General features: G+C 34.7%; 1 protein-coding gene across 5 annotated transcripts in view; it reads left to right on the top strand.

The window, feature by feature from the left end:
- spir (spire type actin nucleation factor) overlaps positions 1–14901 on the top strand; it is a 224094-nt gene that overhangs the window by 1242 nt on the left and 207951 nt on the right. The gene's annotated exons all lie outside the window — the stretch shown is intronic.

Raw genomic sequence — 14901 nt, 5'->3', positions numbered from 1 at the left:
TAGAAACATTGTAGAATGCAAGTTTATCGCGAGAGGGCGGTTAAGATACCATTAGTGGCTGTAATATCGCCATAGATTACATCTGCACATTCCTCGCTATATCGAAGCAGTCATCTATTTTTATGAACAAGGCTTAGAGGTACTATTTACTGTGGAATTCCTGCTTCATGTAGAGAATCCATTCATGTTCTAAGACGCTGCGTCGGGTAAAATGTTCGTCTGTTATCTGTATTTGTGAATGAACAGAAACGCTATGTGTATTCTACCTTGTTTTACCTAGACGAGTGTTGTAATAGCTTACTGTATTCTGTGAGTAATGACAAAGCTTATTGTTCGGTTGTGCTTTAAGTTTAAAGTAAATGTTCGCTAATAAGTAATAGCTTAACGATGTTTGTTAATGTTGTTTATTGCTGTTTGCATTTGGTAATTTGTTAGAAGGTTTCGAGCTTTGCTGTACAACTAAGTACTCAACGTTGAATGCACTGCATTAATTAAATGCAATTTTGCGCATGCTGGCACAATTCCACTTTTGAACTGAGTCTCTACAAAGACAAATCACAGTTAGCGACTTTAGTTAGTATAGGCAAAGTAGGTACACAATAAAGTACAACTATTTAGCTTTCAGGGCTAACAAAACTTCCCATAAACCTACTTACTTTCCTTGCGCATCTTCCTATACCTAAGTACTGCAGTATAGACCTAGGAAGAAGTCGTGTGGCTCCACTGCTTCAACATAATGCTACGTACCTACAATATTCACGCGTATCGATCGCCGAGTCCTCACTCATACAATATTCCTCACTTTTATGAGCCGCACTCACGAAGTAAGTACGTTTATTTTCACATTACTTCTGGAATTACTGATGTCCCACTTTATATTTAGTAACTTTAGTATCAGTACGCATTAAAAAAACACAAAGTCTCTCTCGTGGCATCGGTCTATCTGCTCGCGTTGAACTCCTGAGAAACTACAGGAACAGTTTTCATAAATAAATAATAAAAACATTTATTAGGAGTCCACAGATATACAAAGATAAGATCAGTAACTAAAGCCACGGGAGGCATAAGTGTAGCTTTAATAGAATAACACGTAAGAACATAAAAATATAAAATAATAAAGAAGGTTTTAGTGTAAAATTGATTTAACCACGAAGATAATAAATAAAAATACTTAATTATTGAAGAAACTTAAAATAACCATGGTACTTACTGTCAGGCTTCGATTTCGCATACAACAATATAAGCCGAGTCCGCTAGTTGTTTACTAACTATTAGAGTTAGTAGCGTTAGTAGTCTGTGTTTACACTTGCTAAAACTTTTCTTGTAAACAATACACTTGTTAGCCCAAACAACGCTGATGTAGCAGCGACTACGTATTGTAGATCCGTTATTTTGTCGATTAGAATTCGTTAAATGTCTAGTAGACCGGGGTTAGTAAAGAATATACTCTAGGGATGATTATACATACATACAATACACGTAAGACAAATACAAGTAGTTTAATTATAGTCATTTGCCAAGGAAATGTGCGCAAGGGTAGTAAAAATAGCCTCTCCTTGGAGAGGAAGCGAATTATCGAACTGTTAAACATTTTATAAAAACTTCCATCTGTAGATAAAATAACAAATGTCCGTTCTTTCGCTTCAAGTCTTTACATAATGTTCCATCTCCTGTCTTTGTTATGCCGACTCGTATCTCAGCGTGGGACAAATTTCGCCCACTTCATACAAATAACTGTACCCTAACATGAAGATACAAAACATAAATAAATGCCGACTTTACAGCTCACGACAATGTCATGTTTGTGAAGAAAAATGGCGCTGGTCCCACCGGAAGGTTACGAGTTCAATCTCAGACTTGTTCTTGGCATAAACTTGACCAGTTTAGTTGAACGGTTAATGAGATTAGATATGCAATACGCGTCGCTAACATCCTTGAACATGTTGCGTTTTGCGTCAGATTTCTTACGGTATAATTGAAGAAAATTGCGAAATAAGAAAAATAAAACATATTTTCTAGAGTATTCCACTTTAGTATAGTAAAATATAACATCAGTACTTGAATGTTTTAGAAATAGTAAGCCACAGACTATAAGGTTTGATCTGTTAAGTTTTTGTTCATCTATCCATAGACAAAACTTTCGCTCAGACAAAACAAAACATAGCGAGATAAAAGTCTCCAGTCCCAAAACTATCGAATATCAAAGCTCAATCGAAATCAAATAAATGAAAACGAGTTCACATCTCAAATGACGTCTAATATTTCAATATGTAACAAATAGTTGGTTCCAGTGATTGGTAGGTGTCGTGTGACAATTTCCATGTATCTAGACCAGTGGGGGGCAGCCGACGGCATTCTCATAACTATTGTCTTGCATAAAACCATTTTGCATGCATAAGCTTAAATTAGACTATTTATTGCCGACCTATTTTCGCGAACGCTGACAAGGCTGACTTACGTGATTCTGTAACGTATGGTAGTGATTTTTTCAGTTTCATCATCAACTGAAAATGAGACCAAGGACATAATTATTATTTTGCTCATAAAATAATGGCTTGATGCACTTGGCAGTTTTCGTCTTTTTTAAAATATGACCAACATGGCTTGTGGGTTTAGACAGGTCGTTGACCTTTTATAACTTGACACATCAAAATGACTTTTCAAATTTCGCGTTGTGATGTATTATTGTTCGTTTAGAAATGTTGCATAATATTAATTGGTACCGATTTGAATCAATTTGTCGACGTAAAATTAATTGTGACGCGCTTCTGTTTGTAGGTTAAGGTATTAATTGTTATTGGGACTAGAATATTCCAGTTCTGCCTGTTACAGATTTATTTGAATTTACATTAGCTTGTTTCCAATTATTCTCTTTAGCCTTGACTAAAGTTAGCGTTGTACAGTACATGGAAGAATTTTTGCTCGTTAATATTATTTTAGCATATTTTTTTTAAGAACTGAAGGTTTACACTGCCGCATATTTAGGTACACGCTATATCGTGTGTTCTTTGACCTGAAAGTGGAATAAACTGAATGCATAGCCGCATTACAGCATTTTCTTCAAGGCTATAGTTTCTTGAAGAAAATTATAGAGCTTACAGAAAAACCCTCGTTTATTTTAATACCAGTACTCTTTACAAAAGTAAATTAATTCTTATATAATAATTATATTGCTTAGTAAAAAAGCTACCAGCTAATCGAATTACGTAGCTATTTAGTTCAGGTCTAAAATGTCAACTCGGGTCCTAGTTTTTATATCAAAAATGTACGTGAGATGCCTAAATTTGGGCTGAATCACTAACCAGATTAGACCGTGTAATGTGAACAAAAAAATAATTATTTTTACTTCACAAACGGTACATACTTCAAGGTTGAGAGTTAAAATCTTTGAACTAACTGACTAAATGACAGTTTCAATGTCATGACTGAAACCTTCAGGTATTACAGTAATGGGCTATTAGTCTTAGTTTCAAGACGTTAATGTAAACACTCAATGAGTTATTACAAAGAAAAAACTACAGAAAAATGAACAATGACTCACAAATAGCGAGAATTATGAAACAGAAGAAGAATTTCCCGGTTTTAAAAACAGCTGTTTTTTTATGCTTACATTGTTATAGATTATCTCGGATAAGTCTTGGTAATTGATATTGAAATTCTTTTTGCGGGAAAATCTAAGCATAATAAACTTAATAGGTGCTTGGGTATTTATTGAATAGAATGATTAATATGTTTGAAAAACACTATCAATATGGCTATGGGACAAACTTTTACCACAAGACTCATTAAAATAGTTTTAAAAGTTTTGCCAATGGCCATAAAGTTCTGTCATAACCTCATAACCAAAACTTTTTAAACAAAAATATCTTCGTGTTTATAGAACTTACGTAATTTGGCGAATTGGGTCAAAGTTATTATGCTAATGATAGCGTTTTTAAGTACTTCGATGCACGTAAACGAGGTTAATATTTAGATTATAAAACAGTTATAATAAAAGAAATGAAAGGCAAATATTAGTTTTGGAAATCCGTTTATGCAATGAGGGGAAATGGGCTTATAAACAGTTATAACAACAGCTGGTGGTCTGTAGTCAAAACATACAAGATTACTTCCTTTTCCGACAGATCTATTTCTAAAAAGGCTCATATCTCATTGCAAAGACAAAACATACGACCTTTTTGAAATTGCACACTTAATTGTTTTAAAAGACAACTCCCGCAAAGAATTGCTCTCGCGTTGCGAGGACATTTAAAAACATAAAAACAACGGACACAAAGTACAACCAGACGAAACAACTATTTGTGGATTGCACAAATTATTGTTCCTTGTACGAATCGAAACCCTTCCGACGCAATGGTAACAGCGAGGCGACCTTAACCACTGCATGCAGAGCTTAATTACACCACAAAGCCATGATGTTCGTCGTGTAACGTAACTGCTCATCAACAGTTGATCACCGCTTGTTTCAAGTGTATCGTAAGTTTTTGTCGAGTGATATTCATGTTCAGTATTGTTCTGTCACTAGTTTTCACCCCACAGTGCGTGGGAAACAGGTCTCGGTCCCGGAAGGTTGTCTATCAAACGCAGAACTTTTTACGTTGCGTGTCAGAGAAATTACATAGATATCGCTTTGTGCTGTTAGGTTTGTTGAACTGCTGCAATTAATGGCCTGTGATTATACAATTTTTGCTCGCAGTTCGTAATTGTTCTACCGGTCGTGTTCCACTGATGAGATCCTATTCTTCTAAGTGACTAATCTTTCACATTTGAATGTTACCGAATAAATGGTTGGTTACCACAGAACCCTAAAAAAAATTTGTTTGTTTGTTTGTTGTAATAAAAAAATCTATATCACCACAGCAACAATAAATGAAATCGAAATCTATACAAAGATCCGTATAATTTATCCCAATTTATGTTAGTGTTTATTCAAAAGTTGGACACGACCAATAAAAGTTAACCCTTTAACGCCGACAGTGGGTCAGTAAGTCCCTTCGAATGTATCTTATGACACCAATAATAAACCGGAACATTGTTATAATACTAGAATAATGTATTTTACGATCGAATAACTGTAATGCAACGTTTCTATTTTATTAGTCGTAGTTCGTACTGTGGACTACATTTTTCTGCTTATAACCAGTTTTTTTCGTTATTTATAGGTATAACGCAGATGATCATAATATGGCCTCGAATTTGTCGGTGGAATGTGATAAAACTGCAGCTAATTGTTGGTTCCTCTTGCGACCGTTATTTGCATATTAAAGATATATCCTGTTAGTCAGACCGGCAACTGTCAGTCGCGCCATTTAGTCACACCATAAACGCTCATAACACGACCGACAAGCTCAGGTTATCGGTACCTTCAGTCAGTCCAGAGGTCAGTCGGCATTCGCTTTGTAAAAATACTTGCAAAGAACTCCGACTTCGCTGTTTCGCCAAACTATGCCATAAGAATTCTCGTTGCGTGTTCGAGTTAAACAATGCTTGAACTTGATCATTGCGAGACATTGATTGGCAATGTTGTGGAATAATACATATCGGAATCGACAACTTGTTCAGTTAAATTATGACAGTCCATTTTAGACGTTAGTAGGCTTGCCTGTCAATTTATTGATATTGCCTGACAAGAAGGTGGCCACAGTAGCCCGCAGCGACGTTTTGGCCTACAAATACCGATACAGTAATGCAAAATATTTACATTTAAACTGCATCTGGTTATAAGTTTATAACCTGTCTTGACCCGAGTTGGTCCAAAAATTACGTAGCTGATTAGTCGTATTTTTATCACTCACAAATAAACGGTATTTAAATGCGCGACTTAGAACGGGATTATTGTGAACAGCTTTTTTAAGAGACCAAAATCGAGTTTAAAATCCAATTACACCTTTCTTAATATGAATTCCATATGAGGATCCTGCGAGGATTTAAACAGCAAAAAGATATTTACAGCTTTATTATAATGTTATAATTACATTCCATTCATAAAATTAATTTCTCATCGCTAATAAATTATAGCATTCCATGTCGGCAAAAAACTTGGCGGTTTCTTTGACGCTACGTTACAAAAACCGATCAGCATTGGAATCCTTTTTGTGACTTCAATAAATACTGCCTTCCTTGGAACGGCTTCTGAACACAAAAAAAACTTACAATGGGACTGAACTCTATGATTTACGATTGTAAACTTTACTACCTCGTGTTAGGAGCTACCTATTTTTTTTCTGTTTACAAGCCTATTTTCCAAGAATTGTCGATTCGAGAACTACAGGTAGGTACTAAAGGGAGTGAATGACACTTCGTTGTGAGCACGTATTAAGAGTTCTAATTGGTACATCGGGAAGCTGCCTCAAAGCTTGTCAATATTTAAAATAACACTTCCGATACAAAATTAAATAAGAAGATTATTTTGGACAGTCTTGAGGCTTGGAGCTTAAAGCGCCTAACTGAATCAACAATAAATCATTTTATAAGTATTTTTGCTTTAACAATATGCAATAAATCTTAGCAACTTTGTAAATAACAGCCTTTTGGATAAGTGTGTTCTTTTGTTTTTCTTTTACAGTTAGTAAACAAAGTAGCAGGCTGGCTGAAGTTGCATTCTCGCTAAATAAATATCGACACAGCAATTTAAGTGTTGATTTAGTGTCTGCAAATATTTCACGAAAGTATTATTGAAAGGATTTTTTAAAACATTGTTTATTATGTACTAATAATGTACCGATAATGTACATTCTACAGTTATATGTTTGCGAAATGACATCCCAATTACTTACGTCATGTTACGCTAAGCCGATTACCGAATTATTTTTATATCGATTTCAGATATTATTATAGGGCTGAAGTCAGTTTGATACTATTTCTGTTTTGCATTCTTCACTTTTAATTGTTGCTCAAATATTTACTACAGTTATTCTGAACAATGGGTCGTTTACTAATTGAACTTTTACCAAAAAAAGAGAAATAACGTTTTCTAGACGACTCGTTTTAATGAATGAATTTTTTATTATTGAGATGTTTTTCTTATTCCACGAAAGGTAGTTCAGTAGTCAATTATTAAAAAGCTCAATAATTACGGGTAGAAAGTCAACAGCGTACAGTCTATTGTAATAAAATTGTTCATGTTTGTTGGTGTCCACAATACGATCGTGGTCGCACGATATCGTGACCCGACCCACGGCGACCGCACCGCCATCTATTATGTGGAGATGTACAATTTCTTGTATTCACCATTGATGTTTTTTGTTGTATGTTTAGAATTTTACAGAATATTGCGGTTAGGGTCAGTCATTTTCTATTTTTGGATTAAGATGTCTTAACCCCATTTTGGTGATTTAGGAAAGGGAGAGTAAACGCCGCACAAAGGCCGCACGGGCTTTTCTACAGTCAAGAAATTCATCTTTTTCCTCAAATATATAAAATATATCACGTAGATTTATTACATTATTACAAGACCTATTATGACATAGGTACATATAATTAACAATTGTGAACCTAATGATGTAAATAAAATAATTAGACAAAAACATTTTGCACTATAGGGTTAAATCGAGTCACAAACAATATTTTCAGCGCATATTTTAATTATTCAAGATCCGCATTTTTGCTTGTTGTTCTTTTAAAATCAGATTATTGTTGAAACCTATATTTAAATCGGTAATGAAACAATAGACGGTGCCTGGAGGCTCGATTGTATTCGCTTTTGTCTGAAACAACAACAGTCAGGTACTTATGTATTGTTATTTTATTTTTGTACTACAACCCCAGGTTTATAAAAGTTTGTGTTGAGTGCAGATATTTATAGTAATGATGTTTGTTTTACGACTGTCTTTTTTGGTGCAGTGATTCGGACATTTCCGCAAAATATTCAGTAGTATTGACATAGTCATTGAGGACTTTGTATTTTTACTATCATTTATTTTGCAAGGATCGTACCTAGTGGTATTCTCTGGTCTCTGCTTACACCTATGGGAAAATAGCGTGATTTTATGCATTTAAGATTTTAATTATATTTCATTATTTTCGATCATTCTTAATAATTTTTAATGGACTAAGTAAATTACTCATTCTTGTTTTAGCAGAAAGTTCTTAGAGAACCGCGTAAAAAATAATGTAATTCATCGGGCTTTTAGTGTTTTAAGGCCAGTAGTATTATCACGCTTATTATACTCAAGGGTGAAACTATCCGAAATAAACCCCTAGTACATATCTGTTAAAAGATATCTCAACAAACATAAATTGCTTCACATCCGTTTCTCCTAGAAACATATAACTGCATATAACCATTTCCAAGATGGTGTCGACGTCCTTGCGTGGCCAAGGTCGATCGATACTCGGCCGTGACGTCACGTTTCGCCAGCTATTGTGACGTCACTACACTAAAATACTCCAGCTTTTAGGAGTTGAGATAACACCGTAGTACTATTGTTTGGGGATGTGTGGAATTACTTGTAAATTATTTTGGCTTAGTAAACAGAAAACATCAAAGAAATAATGAATTATTTTTACTTGGATCTAGAGCTTTTTACTCACTACTGTCTGACTTCTTATTTAGTTAGACAGTAGTGAGTAAAAAGGTTTTCTTCCGCAGACATTTTAGCCAGAGTTGGTTAAGTTAGTTAAGAGTCACAGTCATAGACACAGGCTAAGTGCTGTTTGAAAATTGAAAGTCTTTGTTGTTCAAATTCTCAACCACCAGCGCGGAAGGGGGATACTTTTCAGCCCAAAATATTTTGCAAGGAATGTACTTACCTCTTCGGTTACAAAGACAGACTGTCTCACAATTCTAATTCACCTTCAGTATATTCTAAAAGATACTATACTTAAGTTAGAGTACGTCTCACTCTGGCAGTAAGTGTCGGCACTTGGCTGGACGTCACGTGATGTTTAGTACTGCGCGACAAATTGGATTACTCACTGCCATGTTCTAAGAATATAAACATAGGAATTGAAGAAATGCTGCACCTTGAATAAGGCTAAGTTGTGTTAGATTTATAGCTCCTTGTAAATAAGAAACATCCAATTTTTATTTCAGAAGAAAATCAGCCTGATTATAACACTTTTTAAGACACTTGCCCAACTAATATGAAAGTTCGCGTGCATGGATGTTTGTTACTCTAACACGCAAAAACTACTTACTCAATAGATTTAAATGATGTTTGGCACAAAGGTTCTTACGGCGGGTAATCTTTTCAAGCGGGCGACGTTGCGGGCAGAAATTAATTTAGCTATAATTTATCTAGAAAGATCTTTTTCTGATCATTATATTACGGGCAAATAATATTAGAAGCAAAAAGCGCTTTCAAAGTGATTCAATATTGAATGTGCTTCCTCATCATTATCACTTTTTGCATAATATTAATTTAATCGTACATTGAGTAGGGCTCCTTACACAGACACGCGCCGACCGATGCATCGTCGGCGCAATTACGCTGTCGATCAGGAATCCTTCCTTATTCGCACCTAATGTCCCCTATCGGCCCCATAAACTGCGGTGAAAGCTATTCTGTACGACTGGAATACGGGTTTTTGCTGTTTAGTCCAAGAGTTATGGTAAATATGCAAATATGCTGATCGTTAAGATGACTGAAACAGTTTACTTTTAATGGCCACACATTGCCCAATAGATTACGTGTGAAATATCTTGTTATGTAGCCATTCGAACAATAACGTCCGGTAATGTTTTCGTCTTCAATTTTGTAGTTTTGACTGAATCAATCTTAGTCAAAATATTGCTTTCGCACGCTAAACTATGGCTGTAAGTATTCGGCCATTAACTGGCATCAAATCGCTGTTATACAAAGCTCCTGTTATGTCGTAATGTTAATAATTAGAGTGTGCAACTGTGTGATCAATTGTACAGGATGATCTTTCAACTTTCTAAGTAATAGTTGTGTTTGTGTAAGAGCTATTATCATGCGGATAACGAACGACCTCTGATTGAGATAAACGCTACAGATTATCCGTGATGCGTCATAAACTTTTGTAATGTTTGATTTCTTTGAGAGCAAAATATTGGTAGTTTTTTATTAGAAGATTTGTGTGGCATATTATTATATTATTATTGAGAAAGTGAAAATAAACTAATTGTGTTGGAAATTCTTTGGCTTAGGAAGTTTCACATTTGCGCGGATTTTTTTTTATTTAGTCTTGAATCGCTATATTTTTTTATCCAAGGTAGTTGCAATAGGTAATGATTTAATCGATGCTAACGTTGACAACTGAAGTAAGATTAATATCTATTATTAACTCAAAACGATAACAACACATATATTATATCACCACATGCAGCAAAACGTGAAATCATTGAGAAATATTAATGACGATTTAAAGTAGATAAAGAGCATAATCTGTGTCATTTTATTTCAATTAATATTACCCATTTTCTTGACACCAGGCGGCGCCACTTGCAACTGAGGTACCTTATTGAAGTGAAGATGCATAATTAGTAATATTTTTTCGTAAGTAATCTTCAGGACTACAGAGTAAAATGTAGAAATATTTCTACTATTAGTACGCGATACTATTCGTGAAATATTTAAAGATCGATTTTTTTATTACGCGGGAAAATAAAGTAAGTAAGCAAATAACCTTTAAGATAAAGTCACGGGTAAGTTAGTATGTTATAACTACGTAATATAGATGTAATTCACCTCTACAGCCTCTGCTTAACCTTTTAAGGAAAATACGTGATGATATGTCGTTCAATTAAGTCGCTCATCTCGCAATACAAACGTAATTTTGTATGCCTATCATTATATTTTTCTTTTGGCAACTCTCTTTGATCAGTTTGAACCCAATTGAACTCTCGTGTTTTACATGTTTCGATTTAACAGGACTTAAGAATTTCACGCATTTTATTATTATTTTATTGTTGTTCTGTTATTTTAATGGATCGCGATTCGCGAGTTATGCTTACCGGTTACTGAACGATCAGTAAGTAAGTTTTGCCTTGCATAATCCACAAAGAGCTGGCCTGGCCTAGTTGGCCTGTAACCTTTAGAGGACACGTGAAAATTTTCCCTGTTGGTTGCCTTTGAAGATAACAGTCGTTAAGCTTTGACAAATTCAAGCGGCTTAAACACCTCTGACACTGATACTAGGTTGATTACGAACTAAATGGAGCTTGGTCCTCCATTTGTACCGCTGACAGACAAGCCGGATGGTTTGAAACAATAAACTTAACGGCCAATTGAAGTTCAAGGCTCATAAACGACTGTGACCATTATGAGCTAACTTTTACATAATAGTAAACTTTTTGTTCAGCATACTGCGTTTTAAGTATTCGATGAATTGCCGAGATAATTTTAATTGCGTTAACATTTTAATGATGTGGTGGACGTTACCAAAATATATTCGCATTTGGTACTTTATCAGTACGTACTGTGAATGCTGTTTAGTTTGACATTTTAATTTGGAATTATAAGTAATGTATGCTACTACTACCAGTGACTACACGAATTATATAGAAGCAAACAAATATTGGACAAGAACTTTCAGCTTTACTGGGTGGAGATGGAATTCAAGTTTTTTGGCGGCATCTCGATAGTTATTAATCTATCTATTGCTTTAGCTACTCAAAATACGCTTAAAGATGCGCGTGTCCTTGTCAATTCGTTTATCTTCATTCTTTGCAAGACTGCATCTTTCCAAACTTTCCTACAAACTAAAATGCTGGAGCAAGTATCCAACATTTTAATAGATTCATTCCTTCATTTCGTAACTCCATTCCTGACAAATTGAATATGAGTATTGACAGTAATTATGTTGAACATGATTATATTTGTGTACTTAGCGGTCGGTCTCGTTCAGTTCGGTGCTTGCATCGCCTCTGCTTCACTTTCCATTTTGACAGCTAACAAATTGCGTGCACCTGCGATGCACCGACATAGATTATTGAGATATTAAACAGATACGAAGATACAGATTAAAGGTAGTATACTCTGGTTCATTTCAAAATTACTATCGATTGATTTGTTTGGCGATAAAAGCTTTGAAGTATTGTGTGACTTACAGTACGTATGTTTTTATTTTTCGATCTTCTTTTTGTATACTTAGTAGTGTTAATTCTGATATCTTTTGCGAATACTGCGTGATGTTATGTGTGTTCGATATGATACTAATGCATGCAATGATTTGTTTTTATAGTGGCAATAGCCATGTTAGAATCGCTTATTGAAGCGTGACTTTCTCACTTTATGAAATAAGATAATTAATTAGACATTTGTTGTTTATCTCGAGACAGTATCGTGAGAACATAGATTTTAATAACCGCTCTTATTAGTAGTCAATACTAGTAAAAGGTCTATAAATTAACGTAACGTAATTGTCTTTATATTCTAATGAGTGTTAGCTCCTAGGGATTCCACGGTGTGCCACAAAGCAGGCCCGCTGATAATAAGATAACATTCTAGTTTAATGAATGAACAATAGATTCTCACATTTTAACAAGCCAATCCTTTCCTGGCGTACGCTAGGGAAATCCGGCGCAGACCACAGAATGAAAACGGCCACGTATGTACTCTGCTATTGTAAGTACAGTGTTGTTCCTTTGTGGAATTTAGAACGGAATTAAATGTTATAACAGTGGTAGCAGAAACTAGAAAACGATTATCTTGTATGTAACTAAATCTAGCAGATAAATCAGTTATAACCAATAGGCTACCTCTTGGCACTATTCAATTTCTTTCTGGAGTACCTATAGTATTGATCTCAACTAGATCTTTATTGGGTTCCAAATTACATATCAATTATTCATAACCAATTCGTCCAAACTAGATATTTGGGTTGGAAAGCTTCCATTTTCATCATCTTTTGTGTACAACAATCACATTCTATACAAAAGAGGGTCTCAATCATTTATCATGTCTGTAAACGGGGTCGGCTGCTCTATGACGGATCTATGCAAGTACATACGAACATTAATCGTCTTAAGCAACGCCTATTATTTTTTACGCCAAGCTCATCGATATATTAAGTAATATGAAGATGCACATGCCATCGAATTTTAAAAATACGCCCTCGTATTGAGAAATGCAGTCCAACAATCCGGATCTTACGTAAGGCTATGTTTACCATGTAATGAGGCGTTTATAAATTGATGAATCGGCCTTTCTCGATCCGAACTCGAATTAAAATGAGTGATGTTCGTAACGATAACAATGACATATTTATGGAGGTTTCTTCAGACGAAAAACGTAACGATTGAGTTTCCCATTATACATGTTTGAACGTTCGAATGAAGAATGAGTTTTTATTGCGACATTCATGTCGTTCCGATACACTGAATGTGAGTTTAAACGTTATTATCAATCTCTGTGATATATTGCCGTTGAAGACATTTTATCAGCATTTTATAAATACCTTCTAAGCACTTACTTTCTTTGCCTATGTCATAACTTTGAGACAAGCAAATGGAATATTCAAAAGTTTATTAAGAAATAAAGATAGAAAAATGTATGACATAAATAACAAACTAAGTAACTTTCCATCATAACTACCTCATAAATGTTAAACCAATTTGGTACAAGGCAGGTAAACAACATCTTCGAGGCATAGAGTGAAAATTAAGGTCCTCTTCGGAATTAAGGCCAGCGTCCGATACCCGTTACTTCCACTAAATTGTCATGTACCTCAATTTACATGCATGTATTTATTTGTACAAGGTTTTTTTTTACTTTACTGATTGGGAAACTCCATTGTAGCCCCCGGGTGTTGAACGAACCTGTTTTAAATCTCTCCAACATAGATAATTTAATGAAATTGTGAGTTTCGTAAGAGTTCGTTGTAAGTGTTCTCCCTTTGTGCCATGGGAACCGTCCACTAGTGAGGGAAATATGTTAATACGAGCTGGTTTAACTCGGCCGATTTTGTTTTAATGGCGATCTCAATACATGTATCTAGAGTAGTAGTCCTACAGTTTAGCTGCTCTGATTCCCGCATGAGAACATTTTTGCCCTTATAAATGTAACTATCGTTATTTTCCTACCCTAGATTAACTACTTCGACGTGTTATACGGGTTCTTCGTAAATAAAACTAGCGGCTTAACACCCTTAATCCCAGTGGAAAGATATCTCGCATACTTTCAAGGTTTATATTCAGTATAAAACGTGCTGGCCGTATTTTTACATTATCCGCAACCCAAACTTTTTTATCTCCCTAAAGAACAATTTTGTCTTTTTAAATAAATTGTGAAAAATACCCTCTTTGTACATTTACAGTAGTTTATGTGTTAGTATTTGCAAGAATGGGCATTTCTTATTTAGCATCATCGTACTGGCTGAATGGCAATGAAACTCTTTATTCATTCATTCTTGTTGAATATTTGCGTCCTTGCAAATGACATAGTGTGTTATTGTTTCTTATTAACAAGTGAATTTTTGTAACGATCTTTTAAAAAAAAAAACAAAAGTTTCACAAAAGCTATCTTAGTAACAATGTTGTCACCGTTATTGATAACAGTATTTGTTTATTATAAAACTTCACGGGACATTTTCTTTATGGCTTATTCTGTATTACTAATTTTCAAGTTAAAAGAATTTAAATTGATTATATCTGCCTTTCATCTTTCATTAGCGCTGTATCAAAGAGAAATAAATGTCGAAACGTTAATTAATATCCAAAGCTGCGTTGTTTACTCAAGTTATTAGTAGAAATGTTAACATTAATTAGTGTGTTTTTCTTTAATTAGAAGATACTTCAAAAAGTACCGACAATACACGTATTAATTATTTCATTACGCGTAATTATCTTCATTTCACTATTCATTAGTCGAAACAGTGGGATAGTCGATTAGTGAGTGCCCATCACTAGCGATGGCCGCTCTGTGGTTTGAAACCCTTTTCTTTTTTTTAAACGTGTAACGAGATAGATGTAACGAGCGAATACCGTGGGAAACATGA

Source organism: Anticarsia gemmatalis, chromosome 3, assembly GCF_050436995.1.
Source record: "Anticarsia gemmatalis isolate Benzon Research Colony breed Stoneville strain chromosome 3, ilAntGemm2 primary, whole genome shotgun sequence".
Taxonomy (NCBI): Eukaryota; Metazoa; Arthropoda; class Insecta; order Lepidoptera; family Erebidae; genus Anticarsia; species Anticarsia gemmatalis.
The sequence above is the reverse complement of the archived record's forward strand: the minus strand, read 5'-3'. Positions and strand labels throughout refer to the sequence as shown.